This window comes from Paramormyrops kingsleyae, chromosome 1, assembly GCF_048594095.1.
Source record: "Paramormyrops kingsleyae isolate MSU_618 chromosome 1, PKINGS_0.4, whole genome shotgun sequence".
In the NCBI taxonomy this organism is placed as follows: Eukaryota; Metazoa; Chordata; class Actinopteri; order Osteoglossiformes; family Mormyridae; genus Paramormyrops; species Paramormyrops kingsleyae.
In genome coordinates this window covers 49,019,991-49,040,856 of record NC_132797.1, presented here as the reverse complement: position 1 = coordinate 49,040,856, position 20,866 = coordinate 49,019,991, and positions in this window count along the sequence as shown.

Genomic DNA, 20,866 nt, shown 5'->3' with positions numbered 1-20,866 from the left:
CCTAGAATTGCATAGCAACACCATAGCAACCATCTAGCTATGCCTAGCAACCAGCTACTGAGACCATAGCAACGCCTTCTGGCACCTAGCAACCACCTAGCAACACCTTAGCAACCACCTAGAATTGCATAGCAACACCATAGCAACCATCTAGCTATGCCTAGCAACCAGCTACTGAGACCATAGCAACGCCTTCTGACATCATAGCAACCCACTTGCAGCACCTAGCAACCACCATGCAACACCATACCAACCACCTATAATTGCATAGCAACACCATAGCAACCATCTAGCTATGCCTAGCAACCAGCTACTGAGAGCATAGCAACGCCTTCTGACATCATAGCAACCCACTTGCAGCACCTAGCAACCACCTAGCAACACCTTAGCAACCACCTAGAATTGCATAGCAACACCATAGCAACCACCTAGCTATGCCTAGCAACCAGCTACTGAGACCATAGCAACGCCTTCTGACATCATAGCAACCCGCTTGCAGCACCTAGCAACCACCTAGCAACACCTTAGCAACCACCTATAATTGCATAGCAACACCATAGCAACCATCTAGCTATGCATAGCAACCAGCTACTGAGACCATAGCAACACCTTCTGACAACATAGCAACCACCTAGCAACACCTTAGCAACCACCTATAATTGCATAGCAACACCATAGCAACCATCTAGCTATGCATAGCAACCAGCTACTGAGACCATAGCAACACCTTCTGACAACATAGCAACCACCTAGCAACACCTTAGCAACCACCTATAATTGCATAGCAACAACATAGCAACCACGTTGCAATGCCTAATAACAACATTGCAACCACCTAGCAATGCCTAGCGGCACTTCGGTAACCACCTAGCAGCACGTTAGCAACTAATTTGCAAATCTTAGCAATCACCTAGCAGTACACAGACGAGCCATTTTAATAGTAGCACAGGCTCTTCCACAGTCAGCGGAATAGGCCCATCTCAAAATTTCTTCAGGAATTTTTTTATTATTATTATTCTTCCGTGATTTTCGGCAATTAATGCGGGTCGTGCCGTAGCGTGCAGCCAGGCAAGCTATATATCAAAAGTGAGTCCTTCATGGTGTGAGGTGTGCTATTACTTTTCTGCGCAGAATATGTTACCATGGCGACGTTATTCACATTAAAACACACTTAAAATCCCATAGGAATGCATTGAATGCTAACTTTTACCTAGCATTAGCCTGACTAACCATGTGAATAGTAGTAAGGCGCATCTTTTTTCATGGGAGTGAATGGCCCATTCACTTCAATGCATTTCAGTCAAAGTTTTCCCACTCGGCCAGCGTTCATAATACAGCAACAAGACTCGGTATTCAACCTTAGGCCTCATCACCCAACACCCCAAGTCCACCATCTTGACCCGCACTCGTCTCTCATCCCTCGTTCTCTCCCATTGACTTCAATACATTTTAGTCAAAGTTTTCCTACTCGGCCAGTGCTCATACCACAGCAACAAGACTAGGAATTCAACCTTAGGCCTCATCACCAAACACCTTAAGACCACCATCTTCACCCACACTCGTCTTTCATCCCTCGTTCTCTCCCATTGACTTCGATGCATTTCAGTCAAAGTTCTCCCACTCGGCCAGCGTTCATAACACAGCAACAAGACTCGGTATTTAACCTTAGGCCTCATCACCCAACACCCCAAGTCCACCATCTTGACCCGCACTCGTCTTTCATCCCTCGTTCTCTCCCATTGACTTCAATACATTTTAGTCAAAGTTTTCCTACTCGGCCAGTGTTCATACCACAGCAACAAGACTAGGAATTCAACCTTAGGCCTCATCACCCAGCACCCCAAGTCCACCATCTTGACCCGCACTCGTCTTTCATCTCTCGTTCTCTCCCATTGACTTCAATGCATTTCAATCAAAGTTTTGCCACTTGGCCAGTGTTAATGCCACAGCTACAAGACTTGGTATTAAACCTCAGGCCTCATCACCAAACACATAGCTACTGCCTAGCAACCACCTAGCAACACCTTAGCAACCACCTATAATTGCATAGCAACACCATAGCAACCATTTAGCTATGCCTAGCAACCAGCTACTGAGACCATAGCAACGCCATCTGACAACATAGCAACCACCTAGCAACACCTTTGCAACCACCTAGAATTGCATAGCAACACCATAGCAACCATCTAGCTATGCCTAGCTACCAGCTACTGAGACCATAGCAAGGCCTTCTGATGCCATAGCAAACACATTGCAGCACCTATCAACCACCTAGCAATGCCTAGCGGCACTACAGCAACCGCCTAGCAGCACCATAGCACCAAAGTAGCAACATCATAGTTTATTATTATTATTCTTCCGTGATTTTCGGCAATTAATGCGGGTCGTACCGTAGCGTGCAGCCAGGCAAGCTATATATCAAAAGTGAGTCCTTCATGGTGTGAGGTGTGCTATTACTTTTCTGCGCAGAATATGTTACCATGGCGACGTTATTCACGTTAAAACACACTTAAAATCCCATAGGAATGCATTAAATGCTAACTTTTACCTAGCATTAGCCATGTGAATAGTAGTAAGGCGCATCTTTTTTCATGGGAGTGAATGGCCCATTGACTTCAATGCATTTCAGTCAAAGTTGTCCCACTCGGCCAGCGTTCATACCACAGCAACAAGACTCGGTATTCAACCTCAGGCCTCATCACCCAACACCCCAAGTCCACCATCTTGACCCGCACTCGTCTTTCATCCCTCGTTATGGGCCTATTCATGTAATGAAAGGCCCATATTGTTCTTCACCTAGTAAACTACATTTTGCCAATTTGCGCTGAGCCCGTGAAAGCCACGGAGCTCACTTTGGTGCCAAATCGTAGGGCTTACTTAGCTGCACGGATTGACATATCGTTTGTCTCCGTACTGCTTACGGATTGCGTGCAATTGCCTCTCAAAGTCGAAAAAAAAACTTTATTATTATTATTATTATTATTCTTCCGTAGATTTTCGGCAATTAATGCGGGTCGTACCGTAGCGTGCAGCCAGGCAATCTATATATCAAAAGTGAGTCCTTGGTTGTGTGAGGTGTGCTATTACTTTTCTGCGCAGAATATGTTACCATGGCGACGTTATTTACGTTAAAACACACTAAAAATCCCATAGGAATGCATTAAATGCTAACTTTTACCTAGCATTAGCCAAGTGAATAGTAGTAAGGCGCATCTTTTTTCATGGGAGTGAATGGCCCATTGGCTTCAATGCATTTCAGTCAAAGTTCTCCTACTCGGCCAGTGTTCACGCCACAGCAATAACACTCGGTATTCAACCTCAGGCCTCATCACCCAACACCGCAAGTCCAACATCTTGCCCCGCACTCGTCTTTCATCCCTCGTTCTCTCCCATTGACTTCAATACATTTCAGTCAAAGTTGTCCCACTCGGCCAGCGTTCATACCACAGCAACAAGACTCGGTATTCAACCTCAGGCCTCATCACCCAACACCCCAAGTCCACCATCCTGACCCGCACTCGTCTTTCATCCCTCGTTCTCTCCCATTGACTTCAATGCATTTCAGTCAAAGTTTTCCCACTCGGCCAGCGTTCATACTACAGCAACAAGACTCGGTATTCAACCTTAGGCCTCATCACCCAACGCCCCAAGTCCATCATCTTCACCCGCACTCGTCTATCATCCCTCGTTCTCTCCTATTGACTTCAATGCATTTCAGTCAAAGTTTTCCCACTCGGCCAGCGTTCATACCACAGCAACAAGACTCGATATTCAACCTTTGGCCTCATCACCCAACACCTTCAGACCACCATCCTGACCCGCACTCGTCTTTCATCCCTCGTACTCTCCCATTGACTTCAATGCATTTTGGTCAAAGTTTCATTATTTGGCCACTGCTCCTGCCACAGCTACAAGACTGAATAATTAAATTAATAAGTAAAAGCACCAGCTCTTCCCCGGTCAGCAGAATAGGCCCATCTCAAAATTTCTTCAGGAATTTTCGTTTCTAGTTTATTATTATTATTCTTCCGTGATTTTCGGCAATTAATGCGGGTCGTACCGTAGCGTGCAGCCAGGCAATCTATATATCAAAAGTGAGTCCTTGGTTGTGTGAGGTGTGCTATTACTTTTCTGCGCAGAATATGTTACCATAGCGACGTTATTCACGTTTAAACACATTAAAAATCCCATAGGAATGCATTAAATGCTAACTTTTACCTAGCATTAGCCTGACTAACCATGTGAATAGTAGTAAGGCGCATCTTTTTTCATGGGAGTGAATGGCCCATTGACTTCAATGCATTTCAGTCAAAGTTGTCCCACTCGGCCAGCGTTCATACCACAGCAACAAGACTCGGTATACAACCTTAGGCCTCATCACCCAACACCGCAAGTCCAACATCTTGACCCGCACTCGTCTTTCATCCCTCGTTCCCTCCCATTCATTTCAATGCATTTCAGTCAAAGTTTTCCCACTCGGCCAGCGTTCATACCACAGCAACAAGACTAGGTATTCAACCTCAGGCCTCATCACCCAACACCCCAAGACCACCATCTTGACCCGCACTCGTCTTTCATCCCTCGTTCTCTCCCATTGACTTCAATGCATTTCAGTCAAAATTGTCCCACTCCGCCAGTGTTCATACCACAGCAACAACACTCGGTATTCAACCTTAGGCCTCATCACCCAACACCGCAAGTCCAACATCTTGACCCGCACTCGTCTTTCATCCCTCGTTCTCTCCCATTGACTTCAATGCATTTCAGTCAAAGTTTTCCTATTCGGCCAGTGTTCATACCACAGCAACAAGACTAGGTATTCAACCTCAGGCCTCATCACCCAACACCCCAAGACCACCATCTTGACCCGCACTCGTCTTTCATCCCTCGTTCTCTCCCATTGACTTCAATGCATTTCAGTCAAAGTTGTCCCACTCCGCCAGTGTTCATACCACAGCAACAACACTCGGTATTCAACCTTAGGCCTCATCACCCAACACCGCAAGTCCAACATCTTGACCCGCACTCGTCTTTCATCCCTCGTTCTCTCCCATTGACTTCAATGCATTTCAGTCAAAGTTGTCCCACTGGGCCAGCGTTCATACCACAGCAACAAGACTTGGTATTCAACCTTAGGCCTCATCACACAACACCTTAAGACCACCATCCTGACCCGTACTCGTCTTTCATCCCTCGTTCTCTCCTATTGACATCAATGCATTTCTGTCAAAGTTTCCCTATTTGTTCACTGCTCCTCTCACTGCTACAAGACTAAATAAGTACATCAATAATTTATTATTATTCTTCCGTAGATTTTCGGCAATTAATGCGGGTCGTACCGTAGCGTGCAGCCAGGCAATCTATATATCAAAAGTGAGTCCTTGGTTGTGTGAGGTGTGCTATTACTTTTCTGCGCAGAATATGTTACCATGGCGACGTTATTCACGTTCAAACACACTTAAAATCCCATAGGAATGCATTAAATGCTAACTTTTACCTAGCATTAGCCATGTGAATAGTAGTAAGGCGCATCTTTTTTCATGGGAGTGAATGGCCCATTGGCTTCAATGCATTTCAGTCAAAGTTGTCCCACTCGGCCAGCGTTCATACCAGAGCAACAAGACTTGGTATTCAACCTTAGGCCTCATCACCCAACACCCCAAGTCCAACATCTTGACCCGCACTCGTCTTTCATCCCTCGTTCTCTCCCATTGACTTCAATGCATTTCAGTCAAAGTTTTCCCACTGGGCCAGCGTACATACTACAGCAACAAGACTCGGTATTCAACCTCAGGCCTCATCACCCAACGCCCCAAGTCCACCATCTTGACCCGCACTCGTCTTTCATCCCTCGTTCTCTCCCATTGACTTCAATAGATTTTAGTCAAAGTTTTCCTACTCGGCCAGGGTTTAAGCCACAACAATAAGACTCGGTATTAAACCTCAGGCACCATCACCCAACACCTTAAGACCCCCATCCTGACCCGCACTCGTCCTTCACCCCTCGTTCTCTCACATTGACTTCAATGCATTTCTGTCAAAGTTTCATTATTTGGCCAATACTACTGCCACAGCAACAAGACTAAATAATTAAATCAATAAGTAAAAGCACCAGCTCTTCCAAGGTCAGCGGAATAGGCCCATCTCAAAATTTCTTCAGGAATTTTCGTTTCTAGTTATTATTATTATTTATTATTATTCTTCCGTGATTTTCGGCAATTAATGCGGGTCGTACCGTAGCATGCAGCCAGGCAATCTATATATCAAAAGTGAGTCCTTGGTTGTGTGAGGTGTGCTATTACTTTTCTGCGCAGAATATGTTACCATGGCGACGTTATTCACGTTCAAACACACTTAAAATCCCATAGGAATGCATTAAATGCTAACTTTTACCTAGCATTAGCCATGTGAATAGTAGTAAGGCGCATCTTTTTTCATGGGAGTGAATGGCCCATTGGCTTCAATGCATTTCAGTCAAAGTTGTCCCACTCGGCCAGCGTTCATACCAGAGCAACAAGACTTGGTATTCAACCTTAGGCCTCATCACCCAACACCCCAAGTCCAACATCTTGACCCGCACTCGTCTTTCATCCCTCGTTCTCTCCCATTGACTTCAATGCATTTCAGTCAAAGTTTTCCCACTGGGCCAGCGTACATACTACAGCAACAAGACTCGGTATTCAACCTCAGGCCTCATCACCCAACGCCCCAAGTCCACCATCTTGACCCGCACTCGTCTTTCATCCCTCGTTCTCTCCCATTGACTTCAATAGATTTTAGTCAAAGTTTTCCTACTCGGCCAGGGTTTATGCCACAACAATAAGACTCGGTATTAAACCTCAGGCACCATCACCCAACACCTTAAGACCCCCATCCTGACCCGCACTCGTCCTTCATCCCTCGTTCTCTCACATTGACTTCAATGCATTTCTGTCAAAGTTTCATTATTTGGCCAATACTACTGCCACAGCAACAAGACTAAATAATTAAATCAATAAGTAAAAGCACCAGCTCTTCCAAGGTCAGCGGAATAGGCCCATCTCAAAATTTCTTCAGGAATTTTCGTTTCTAGTTTATTATTATTATTATTCTTCCGTGATTTTCGGCAATTAATGCGGGTCGTACCGTAGCGTGCAGCCAGGCAATCTATATATCAAAAGTGAGTCCTTGGTTGTGTGAGGTGTGCTATTACTTTTCTGCGCAGAATATGTTACCATGGCGACGTTATTCACGTTAAAACACACTTAAAATCCCATAGGAATGCATTAAATGCTAACTTTTACCTAGCATTAGCCATGTGAATAGTAGTAAGGCGCATCTTTTTTCATGGGAGTGAATGGCCCATTGACTTCAATGCATTTCAGTCAAAGTTGTCCCACTCGGCCAGCGTTCATACCACAGCAACAAGACTCGGTATACAACCTTAGGCCTCATCACCCAACACCGCAAGTCCAACATCTTGACCCGCACTCGTCTTTCATCCCTCGTTCCCTCCCATTGACTTCAATGCATTTCAGTCAAAGTTTTCCCATTCGTCCAGCGTTCATACCACAGCAACAAGACTTCATATTCACCCTTAGGCCTCATCACCCAACGACCCAAGTCCACCATCTTGACCCGCACTCGTCGTTCATCCCTCGTTCTCTCCCATTGACTTCAATGCATTTCTGTCAAAGTTTCATTATTTGGCCAATACTTCTGCCACAGCAACAAGACTAAATAATTAAATCAATAAGTAAAAGAACCAGCTCTTCCTCGGTCAGCAGAATAGGCCCATCTCAAAATTTCTTCAGGAATTTTCGTTTCTAGTTTATTATGGGCCTATTCATGTAATGAAAGGCCCATATTGTTCTTCACCTAGTAAACTACATTTTGCCAATTTGCGCTGAGCCCGTGAAAGGCACGGAGCTCACTTTCGTGCCAAATCGTAGGGCTTACTTAGCTGCACGGATTGACATATCGATTGTCTCCGTACTTCTTACGGATTGCGTGCAATTGCCTCTCAAAGTCGAAAAATAAAAACTTTATTTATTATTATTATTATTCTTCCGTAGATTTTCGGCAATTAATGCGGGTCGTACCGTAACATGCAGCCAGGCAATCTATATATCAAAAGTGAGTCCTTGGTTGTGTGAGGTGTGCTATTACTTTTCTGCGCAGAATATGTTACCATGGCGACGTTATTCACGTTAAAACACACTAAAAATCCCATAGGAATGCATTAAATGCTAACTTTTACCTAGCATTAGCCATGTGAATAGTAGTAAGGCGCATCTTTTTTCATGGGAGTGAATGGCCCATTGGCTTCAATGCATTTCAGTCAAAGTTGTCCCACTCGGCCAGCGTTCATACCACAGCAACAAGACTCGGTATTCAACCTTAGGCCTCATCACCCAACACCCCAAGTCCACCATCTTGACCCGCACTCGTCTTTCATCCCTCGTTCTCTCCCATTGACTTCAATACATTTTAGTCAAAGATTTCCTACTCGGCCAGTGTTCATACCACAGCAACAAGACTAGGAATTCAACCTTAGTCCTCATCACCAAACACCTTAAGACCACCATCTTCACCCGCACTCGTCTTTCATCCCTCGTTCTCTCCCATTGACTTCAATGCATTTCAGTCAAAGTTTTCCCACTGGGCCAACGTTTATGCCACAGCAACAAGATTCGGTATTCAACCTTAGGCCTCATCACCCAACACCACAAGTCCAACATCTTGACCCACACTCGTCTTTCATCCCTCGTTCTTTCCCTTTGACTTCAATGCATTTCAGTCAAAGTTGTCCCACTCGGCCAGCGTTCATGCCACAGCAACAAGACTCGGTATTCAACCTTAGGCCTCATCACCCAACACCCCAAGTCCATCATCTTGACCCGCACTCGTCTTTCATCCCTCGTTCTCTCCCATTGACTTCAATGCATTTCAATCAAACTTGTGCTATTCAGCCACTGTTCATGCCACATCATCAACACTTAATATTCAACCTTAGGCCTCATCACCAAACGCCTAGCAGCACTGTAGCAACCACCTAGCGATGCCTAGCAACACCATAGCAACCACCTATAATTACATAGCAACTGCATAGCAACCACATAGCAACGCCTAGCTACCAGCTACTGACACCATAGGAACGCCATCCCACAACCTAGCAACCACCTTGCAGCACCTAGCAACCACCTAGCAACACCATAGCAACCACCTAGAATTGCATAGCAACACCATAGCAACCATCTAGCTATGCCTAGCAACCAGCTACTGAGAACATAGCAACGCCTTCTGACATCATAGCAACCCACTTGCAGCACCTAGCAACCACCTAGCAACACCTTAGCAACCACCTAGAATTGCATAGCAACACCATAGCAACCATCTAGCTATGCCTAGCATCCAGCTACTGAGACCTTAGCAACGCCTTCTGACATCATAGCAACCCACTTGCAGCACCTAGCAACCACCTAGCAACACCTTAGCAACCACCTACAATTGCATAGCAACACCATAGCAACCATCTAGCTATGCCTAGCAACCAGCTACTGAGACCTTAGCAACGCCTTCTGACATCATAGCAACCACCTAGCAACACCTTAGCAACCACCTAGAATTGCATAGCAACACCATAGCAACCATCTAGCTATGCCTAGCAACCAGCTACTGAGACCATAGCAACGCCTTCTGACATCATAGCAACCCACTTGCAGCACCTAGCAACCACCTAGCAACACCTTAGCAACCACCTAGAATTGCATAGCAACACCATAGCAACCATCTAACTAAGCCTAGCAACCAGCTACTGAGACATTAGCAACGCCTTCTGACATCATAGCAACCCACTTGCAGCACCTAGCAACCACCTAGCAACACCTTAGCAACCACCTAGAATTGCATAGCAACACCATAGCAACCATCTAGCTATGCCTAGCAACCAGCTACTGAGACCTTAGCAACGCCTTCTGACATCTTAGCAACCCACTTGCAGCACCTAGCAACCACCTAGCAACACCATAGCAACCACCTAGAATTGCATAGCAACACCATAGCAACCATCTAGTTATTTATTATTCTTCCGTGATTTTCGGCAATTAATGCGGGTCGTACCGTAGCGTGCAGCCAGGCAGTCTATATATCAAAAGTGAGTCCTTGGTTGTGTGAGGTGTGCTATTACTTTTCTGCGCAGAATATGTTACCATGGCGATGTTATTCACGTTCAAACACACTTAAAATCCCATAGGAATGCATTGAATGCTAACTTTTACCTAGCATTAGCCTGACTAACCTTGTGAATAGTAGTAAGGCGCATCTTTTTTCATGGGAGTGAATGGCCCATTGGTTTCAATGCATTCCAGTCAAAGTTGTCCCACTCGGCCAGTATTCATACCACAGCAACAAGACTCGGTATTCAACCTTAGGCCTCATCACCCAACACCCCAAGTCCAACATCTTGACCCGCACTCGTCTTTCATCCCTCGTTCTCTCCCATTGGCTTCAATGCATTCCAGTCAAAGTTGTCCCACTCGGCCAGTATTCATACCACAGCAACAAGACTCGGTATTCAACCTTAGGCCTCATCACCCAACACCACAAGTACAACATCTTGCCCCGCACTCGTCTTTCATCCCTCGTTCTCTCCTATTGACTTCAATGCATTTCTGTCAAAGTTTTCCTACTCGGCCAGCGTTCATACCACAGCAATAACACTCGGTATTCAACTTCAGGCCTCATCACTCAACTCCTTAAGACCACCATCTTCACCCGCACTCGTCTTTCATCCCTCGTTCTCTCCCATTGACTTCAATGCATTTCAGTCAAAGTTTTCCCACTGGGCCAACGTTTATGCCACAGCAACAAGACTCGGTATTAAACCTTAGGCCTCATCATCCAATACCACAAGTCCAACATCTTGACCCGCACTCGTCTTTCATCCCTCGTTCTTTCCCATTGACTTCAATGCATTTCAGTCAAAGTTTTCCCACTGGGCCAGCGTTCATGCCACAGCAACAAGACTCGGTATTCAACCTTAGGCCTCATCACCCAACGCCCCAAGTCCACCATCTTGACCCGCACTCGTCTTTCATCCCTCGTTCTCTCCCATTGACTTCAATGCATTTCAGTCAAAGTTTTCCCACTGGGCCAGTGTTCATACCACAGCAACAAGACTCGGTATTATACCGTAGGCCTCATCACTCAACACCGCAAGTCCAACATCTTGACCCGCACTCGTCTTTCATCCCTCGTTCTCTCCCATTGACTTCAATGCATTTCAGTCAAAGTTTTCCAACTAGGCCAGCATTCATACCACAGCAACAAGACTCGGTATTCAACCTTAGGCCTCATCACCCAACACCCCAAGTCCACCATCTTGACCCGCACTCGTCTTTCATCCCTCGTTCTCTCCCATTGACTTCAATGCATTTCAGTCAAAGTTGTCCCACTCGGCCAGCGTTCATACCACAGCAACAAGACTCGGTATTCAACCTTAGGCCTCATCACCCAACACCCCAAGTCCAACATCTTGACCCGCACTCGTCTTTCATCCCTCGTTCTCTCCCATTGACTTCAATGCATTTCAGTCAAAGTTTTCCAACTAGGCCAGCGTTCATACCACAGCAACAAGACTTGGTATTCAACCTCAGGCCTCATCACCCGACGCCCCAAGTCCCCCATCTTGACCCGCACTCGTCTTTCATCCCTCGTTCTCTCCCATTGACTTCAATGCATTTCAGTCAAAGTTGTCCCACTCGGCCAGCGTTCATACCACAGCAACAAGACTCGGTATTCAACCTCAGGCCTCATCACCCAACACCCCAAGTCCAACATCTTGACCCGCACTCGTCTTTCATCCCTCGTTCTCTCCCATTGACTTCAATGCATTTCAGTCAAAGTTTTCCAACTAGGCCAGCGTTCATACCACAGCAACAAGACTTGGTATTCAACCTCAGGCCTCATCACCCGACGCCCCAAGTCCCCCATCTTGACCCGCACTCGTCTTTCATCCCTCGTTCTCTCCCATTGACTTCAATGCATTTCAGTCAAAGTTGTCCCACTCGGCCAGCGTTCATACCACAGCAACAAGACTCGGTATTCAACCTCAGGCCTCATCACCCAACACCCCAAGTCCAACATCTTGACCCGCACTCGTCTTTCATCCCTCGTTCTCTCCCATTGACTTCAATGCATTTCAGTCAAAGTTGTCCCACTCGGCCAGCGTTCATACCACAGCAACAAGACTCGGTATTCAACCTCAGGCCTCATCACCCAACACCTCAAGTCCAACATCTTGACCCGCACTCGTCTTTCATCCCTCGTTCTCTCCCATTGACATCAATGCATTTCAGTCAAAGTTGTCCCACTCGGCCAGCGTTCATACCACAGCATCAAGACTTGGTATTCAACCTCAGGCCTCATCACCAAACACCTAGCAACTGCCTAGCAACCACCTAGCAACACCTTAGCAACTACCTAGAATTGCATTGCAACACCATAGCAACCATCTAGCTATGCCTAGCAACCAGCTACTAAGACCATAGCAACGCCTTCTGACATCATAGCAACCCACTTGCAGCACCTAGCAACCACCTAGCAACACCTTAGCAACCACCTAGAATTGCATAGCAACACCATTGCAACCATCTAGCTATGCCTAGCAACCAGCTACTGAGAACATAGCAACGCCTTCTGACATCATAGCAACCCGCTTGCAGCACCTAGCAACCACCTAGCAACACCTTAGCAACCACCTAGAATTGCATAGCAACACCATAGCAACCATCTAGCTATGCCTAGCAACCAGCTACTGAGACCATAGCAACGCCTTCTGACATCATAGCAACCCACTTGCAGCACCTAGCAACCACCTAGCAACACCTTAGCAACCACCTAGAATTGCATAGCAACACCATAGCAACCATCTAGCTATGCCAAGCAACCAGCTACTGAGACCATAGCAACGCCATCTGACATCATAGCAACCCACTTGCAGCACCTAGCAACCACCTAGCAACACCTTAGCAACCACCTAGAATTGCATAGCAACACCATAGCAACCATCTAGCTATGCCTAGCAACCAGCTACTGAGACCATAGCAACGCCTTCTGACATCATAGCAACCCACTTGCAGCACCTAGCAACCACCTAGCAACACCTTAGCAAACACCTAGAATTGCATAGCAACACCATAGCAACCATCTAGCTATGCCTAGCAACCAGCTACTGAGACCATAGCAACGCCTTCTGACATCATAGCAACCAACTTGCAGCACCTAGCAACCACCTAGCAACACCTTAGCAACCACCTAGAATTGCATAGCAACACCATAGCAACCATCTAGCTATGCCTAGCAACCAGCTACTGAGACCATAGCAACGCCTTCTGACATCATAGCAACCCACTTGCAGCACCTAGCTACCACCTAGCAACACCTTAGCAAACACCTAGAATTGCATAGCAACACCATAGCAACCATCTAGCTATGCCTAGCAACCAGCTACTGAGACCATAGCAACGCCTTCTGACATCATAGCAACCCACTTGCAGCACCTAGCAACCACCTAGCAACACCATAGCAACCATCTAGCTATGCCTAGCAACCAGCTACTGAGACCATAGCAACGCCTTCTGACATCATAGCAACCCGCTTGCAGCACCTAGCAACCACCTAGCAACACCTTAGCAACCACCTACAATTGCATAGCAACACCATAGCAACCATCTAGCTATGCCTAGCAACCAGCTACTGAGACCATAGCAACGCCTTCTGACATCATAGCAACCCACTTGCAGCACCTAGCAACCACCTAGCAACTCCTTAGCAACCACCTACAATTGCATAGCAACACCATAGCAACCATCTAGCTATGCCTAGCAACCAGCTACTGAGACCATAGCAACGCCTTCTGACATCATAGCAACCCACTTGCAGCACCTAGCAACCACCTAGCAACACCTTAGCAAACACCTACAATTGCATAGCAACACCATAGCAACCATCTAGCTATGCCTAGCAACCAGCTACTGAGACCATAGCAACGCCTTCTGACATCATAGCAACCCACTTGCAGCACCTAGCAACCACCTAGCAACACCTTAGCAAACACCTACAATTGCATAGCAACACCATAGCAACCATCTAGCTATGCCTAGCAACCAGCTACTGAGACCATAGCAACGCCTTCTGACATCATAGCAACCCACTTGCAGCACCTAGCAACCACCTAGCAACACCTTAGCAAACACCTAGAATTGCATAGCAACACCATAGCAACCATCTAGCTATGACTAGCAACCAGCTACTGAGACCATAGCAACGCCTTCTGACATCATAGCAACCCACTTGCAGCACCTAGCAACCACCTAGCAACACCTTAGCAACCACCTAGAATTGCATAGCAACACCATAGCAACCATCTAGCTATGCCTAGCAACCAGCTACTGAGACCATAGCAACGCCTTCTGACATCATAGCAACCACCTAGCAACACCATAGCAACCATCTAGCTATGCCTAGCAACCAGCTACTGAGACCATAGCAATGCCTTATGACACCATAGCAACCACCTAGCAACACCATAGCAACCACCAAAAAATGCATAGCAACACCATAGCATCCATTTAGATATGCCTAGCGACCAGCTACTGAGACCATTGCAACACCTTCTGATGCCATAGCAAACACCTTGCAGCACCTAGCAACCACCATGCAACACCATAGCAATCACCTATAATTGCATAGCAACAACATAGCAACCACGTAGCAATGCCTAGCAACCAGCTACCAACACACTTGCAATGCCTAATAACAACATTGCAACCACCTATCAATGCCTAGCGGCACTTCGGTAACCACCTAGCAGCACCGTAGCAACTAATTTGCAAATCTTAGCAATCACCTAGCAGTACACAGACGAGCCATTTTAATAGTAGCACAGGCTCTTCCACAGTCAGCGGAATAGGCCCATCTCAAAATTTCTTCAGGAATTTTCGTTTCTAGTTATTATTATTCTTCCGTAGATTTTCGGCAATTAATGTGGGTCGTACCGTAGAGTGCAGCCAGGCAATCTATATATCAAAAGTGAGTCCTTGGTTGTGTGAGGTGTGCTATTACTTTTCTGCGCAGAATATGTTACCATGGCGACGTTATTCACGTTAAAACACACTAAAAATCCCATAGGAATGCATTAAATGCTAACTTTTACCTAGCATTAGCCTGACTAACCATGAGAATAGTAGTAAGGCGCATCTTTTTTCATGGGAGTGAATGGCCCATTGGCTTCAATGCATTTCAGTCAAAGTTGTCCCACTCGGCCAGCGTTCATACCAGAGCAACAAGACTTCGTATTCCACCTTAGGCCTCATCACCCAACACCCCAAGTCCAACATCTTGCCCCGCACTCGTCTTTCATCCCTCGTTCTCTCCCATTGGCTTCAATGCATTCCAGTCAAAGTTTTCCCACTGGGCCAGTGTTCATGCCACAGCAACAAGACTCGATATTCAACCTTAGGCCTCATCACCCAACACCCCAAGTCCACCATCTTGACCCGCACTCCTCTTTCATCCCTCGTTCTCTCCCATTGACTTCAATGCATTTTAGTCAAAGTTTTCCCACTGGGCCAGTGTTAATGCCAGAGCAACAAGACTAGGTATTCCACCTCAGTCCTCATCACCCAACACCCCAGGACCACCATGATGACCCGCACTCGTCTTTCATCCCTCGTTCTCTCCCATTGACTTCAATACATTTTAGTCAAAGATTTCCTACTCGGCCAGTGTTCATACCACAGCAACAAGACTAGGAATTCAACCTTAGTCCTCATCACCAAACACCTTAAGACCACCATCTTCACCCGCACTCGTCTTTCATCCCTCGTTCTCTCCCATTGACTTCAATGCATTTCAGTCAATGTTTTCCTACTCGGCCAGTGTTCATACCACAGCAACAAGACTCGGTATTAAACCTTAGGCCTCATCATCCAACACCACAAGTCCAACATCTTGACCCGCACTCGTCTTTCATCCCTCGTTCTCTCCCATTGACTTCAATGCATTTCAATCAAAGTTTTGCCACTTGGCCAGTGTTAATGCCACAGCAACAAGACTTGGTATTACACCTCAGGCATCATCACCAAACACATAGCAACTGCCTAGCAACCACCTAGCAACACCTTAGCAACTACCTACAATTTCATAGCAACACCTTAGCAACCATCTAGCTATGCCTAGCAACCAGCTACTGAGAACATAGCAACGCATTCTGACATCATAGCAACCCACTTGCAGCACCTAGCAACCACCTAGCAACACCTTAGCAACCACCTAGAATTGCATAGCAACACCATAGCAACCATCTAGCTATGCCTAGCATCCAGCTACTGAGACCTTAGCAACGCCTTCTGACATCATAGCAACCAACTTGCAACACCTAGCAACCACCTAGCAACACCTTAGCAACCACCTAGAATTGCATAGCAACACCATAGCAACCATCTAGCTATGCCTAGCAACCAGCTACTGAGACCATAGCAACACCTTCTGACAACATAGCAACCACCTAGCAACACCTTAGCAACCATCTATAATTGCATAGCAACACCATAGCAACCATCTAGATATGCCAAGCAATCAGCTACTGAGACCATAGCAACGCCTTCTGACATCATAGCAACCCACTAGCAGCACCTAGCAACCACCTAGCAACACCTTAGCAACCACCAAAAAATGCATAGCAACACCATAGCAACCATTTAGCTATGCCTAGCAACCAGCTGCTGAGACCATAGCAAGGCCTTCTGATGCCATTGCAAACACCTTGCAGCACCTAGCAACCACCATGCAACACCATAGCAACCATGTAGCAACGCCTAGCAACCAGCTACCAACACCCTTGCAATGCCTAATAACAACATTGCAACCACCTAGCAATGCCTAGCGGCACTACAGCAACCGCCTAGCAGCACCATAGCACCAAACTAGCAACATCATAGCAATCACCTAGCAGTCCACAGACCAGCCACTTTATTAGTAGCACAGGCTCTTCCTCGGTCAGCATAATAGGCCCATCTCAAAATTTCTTCAGGAATTTTCGTTTCTAGTTATTATGGGCCTATTCATGTAATGAAAGGCCCATATTGTTCTTCACCTAGTAAACTACATTTTGCCAATTTGCGCTGAGCCCGTGAAAGGCACGGAGCTCACTTTGGTGCCAAATCGTAGGGCTTACTTAGCTGCACGGATTGACATATCGCTTGTCTCCGTCCTCCTTACGGATTTCGTGCAATTCCCTCTCAAAGTCGAAAAAAAACTTTATTATTTATTATTATGGGCCTATTCATGTAATGAAAGGCCCATATTACTCTTCACCTAGTAAACTACATTTTGCCAATTTGCACTGAGCCCGTGAAAGGCACGGAGCTCACTTTGGTGCCAAATCGTAGGGCTTACCTAGCCGGACGGATTGACATATCGCTTGTCTCCGTCCTCCTTACGGATTGCGTGCAATTCCCTCTCAAAGTGGAAAAAAAAACTTTATTATTATTTATTATTCTTCCGTGATTTTCGGCAATTAATGCGGGTCGTACCGTAGCGTGCAGCCAGGCAAGCTATATATCAAAATTGAGTCCTTCATGGTGTGAGGTGTGCTATTACTTTTCTGCGCAGAATATGTTACCATGGCGACGTTATTCACGTTAAAACACACTTAAAATCCCATAGGAATGCATTGAATGCTAACTTTTACCTAGCATTAGCCTGACTAACCATGTGAATAGTAGTAAGGCGCATCTTTTTTCATGGGAGTGAATGGCCCATTGGCTTCAATGCATTTCAGTCAAAGTTGTCCCTCTCGGCCAGCGTTCATACCAGAGCAACAAGACTCGGTATTCAACCTCAGGCCTCATCACCCAACACCCCAAGTCCACCATCTTGACCCGCACTCATCTTTCATCCCTCGTTCTCTCCCATTGACTTCAATGCATTTCAATCAAAGTTTTCCCACTCGGCCAGCGTTCATGCCACAGCAACAAGACTCGGTATTCAACCTTAGGCCTCATCACCCAACACCCCAAGTCCACCATCCTGACCCGCACTCGTCTTTCATCCCTCGTTCTCTCCCATTGACTTCAGTGCATTTCAGTCAAAGTTTTCCTACTCGGCCAGCGTTCATACCACAGCAATAACACTCGGTATTCAAACTCAGGCCTCATCACTCAACTCCTTAAGACCACCATCTTCACCCGCACTCGTCTTTCATCCCTCGTTCTCTCCCATTGACTTCAATGCATTTAAGTCAAAATTTTCCCACTCGGCCAGCGTTCATACCACAGCAATAAGACTCGGTATTCAACCACAGGCATCATCACACAACACCTTAAGACCACCATCCTGACCCGCACTCGTCTTTCATCCCTCGTTCTCTCCCATTGACTTCAATGCATTTTAATCAAAGTTTTGCCAATTAGCCAGTGTTAATGCCACAGCAACAAGACTTGGTATTCAACCTCAGGGCTCATCACCAAACACCTAGCAACTGCCTAGCAACCACCTAGCAACACCTTAGCAACTACCTAGAATTGCATAGCAACACCATAGCAACCATCTAGCTTTGCCTAGCAACCACCTACTGAGACCATAGCAACGCCTTCTGATGCCATAGCAACCACCTTGCAGCACCTAGCAACCACCTAGCAACAACTTAGCAACCACCTAGAATTGCATAGCAACACCATAGCAACCATCTAGCTATGCCTAGCAACCACCTACTGAGACCATAGCAACACCTTCTGACAATATAGCAACCACCTAGCAACACCTTAGCAACCACCTATAATTGCATAGCAAAACCATAGCAACCATTTAGCTATGCCTAGCAACCAGCTGCTGAGACCATAGCAAGGCCTTCTGATGCCATTGCAAACACCTTGCAGCACCTAGCAACACCATAGCAACCATGTAGCAACGCCTAGCAACCAGCTACCAACACCGTTGCAATGCCTAATAACAACATTTCAACCACCTAGCAATGCCTAGCTGCACTACAGCAACCGGCTAGCAGCACCATAGCACCAAACTAGCAACATCATAGCAATCACCTAGCAGTGCACAGACCAGCCACTTTATTAGTAGCACAGGCTCTTCCTCGGTCAGCAGAATAGGCCCATCTCAAAATTTCTTCAGGAATTTTCGTTTCTAGTTATTATTTATTATTCTTCCGTAGATTTTCGGCAATTAATGCGGGTCGTACCGTAGCGTGCAGCCAGGCAAGCTATATGTCAAAAGTGAGTCCTTCATGGTGTGAGGTGTGCTATTACTTTTCTGCGCAGAATATGTTACCATGGCGACGTTATTCACGTTAAAACACACTTAAAATCCCATAGGAATGCATTAAATGCTAACTTTTACCTAGCATTAGCCTGACTAACCATGTGAATAGTAGTAAGGCGCATCTTTTTACATGGGAGTGAATGGCCCATTGGCTTCAATGCATTTTAGTCAAAGTTGTCCCACTCGGCCAGCGTTCATACCAGAGCAACAAGACTTGGTATTCAACCTTAGGCCTCATCACCCAACACCCCAAGTCCAACATCTTGACCCGCACTCGTCTTTCATCCCTCGTTCTCTCCCATTGACTTCAATGCATTTCAGTCATAGTTTTACCACTCGGCCAGCATTCATACCATAACAACAAGACTCAGTATTCAAGCTTAGGCCTCATCACCCAACACATTAAGACCACCATCTTGACCCGCACTCGTTTTTCATCCCTCGTTCTCTCCCATTGACTTCAATGCATTTCAGTCAAAGTTTTCCCACTGGGCCAGTGTTCATACCACAGCAACAAGGCTCGGAATTCAACCTTAGGCCTCATCACCCAACACCCCAAGTCCAACATCTTGCCCCGCACTCGTCTTTCATCCCTCGTTCTCTCCCATTGGCTTCAATGCATTCCAGTCAAAGTTGTCCCACTCGGCCAGCATTCATACCACAGCAACAAGACTCGGTATTCAACCTTAGGCCTCATCACCCAACACCCCAAGTCCAACATCTTGACCCGCACTCGTCTTTCATCCCTCGTTCTCTCCCATTGACTTCAATGCATTTCAGTCAAAGTTTTCCCACTCGGCCAGCGTTCATGCCACAGCAACAAGACTCGGTATTCAACCTTGGGCCTCATCACCCAACACCCCAAGTCCACCATCCTGACCCGCACTCGTCTTTCATCCCTCGTTCTCTCCCATTGACTTCAATGCATTTCTGTCAAAGTTTCATTATTTGGCCACTACTTCTGCCACAGCTACAAGACTGAATAATTAAATCAATAAGTAAAAGCACCAGCTCTTCCTCGGTCAGCAGAATAGGCCCATCTCAAAATTTCTTCAGGAATTTTCGTTTCTAGTTTATTATTATTATTCTTCCGTGATTTTCGGCAATTAATGCGGGTCGTACCGTAGCGTGCAGCCAGGCAATCTATATATCAAAAGTGAGTCCTTCATGGTGTGAGGTGTGCTATTACTTTTCTGCGCAGAATATGCTACCATGGCAACGTTATTCACATTAAAACACACTTAAAATCCCATAGGAATGCATTGAATGCTAACTTTTACCTAGCATTAGCCTGACTAACCATGTGAATAGTAGTAAGGCGCATCTTTTTTCATGGGAGTTAATGGCCCATTCACTTCCATGCATTTCAGTCAAAGTGGTCCCACTCGACCAGCGTTCATACCACAGCAACAAGACTCGGTATTCAACCTTAGGCCTCATTACCCAACACCCCAAGTCCACCATCTTGACCCGCACTCGTCTTTCATCCCTCGTTCTCTCCCATTGACTTCAATGCATTTCAGTCAAAGTTGTCCCACTCCGCCAGTGT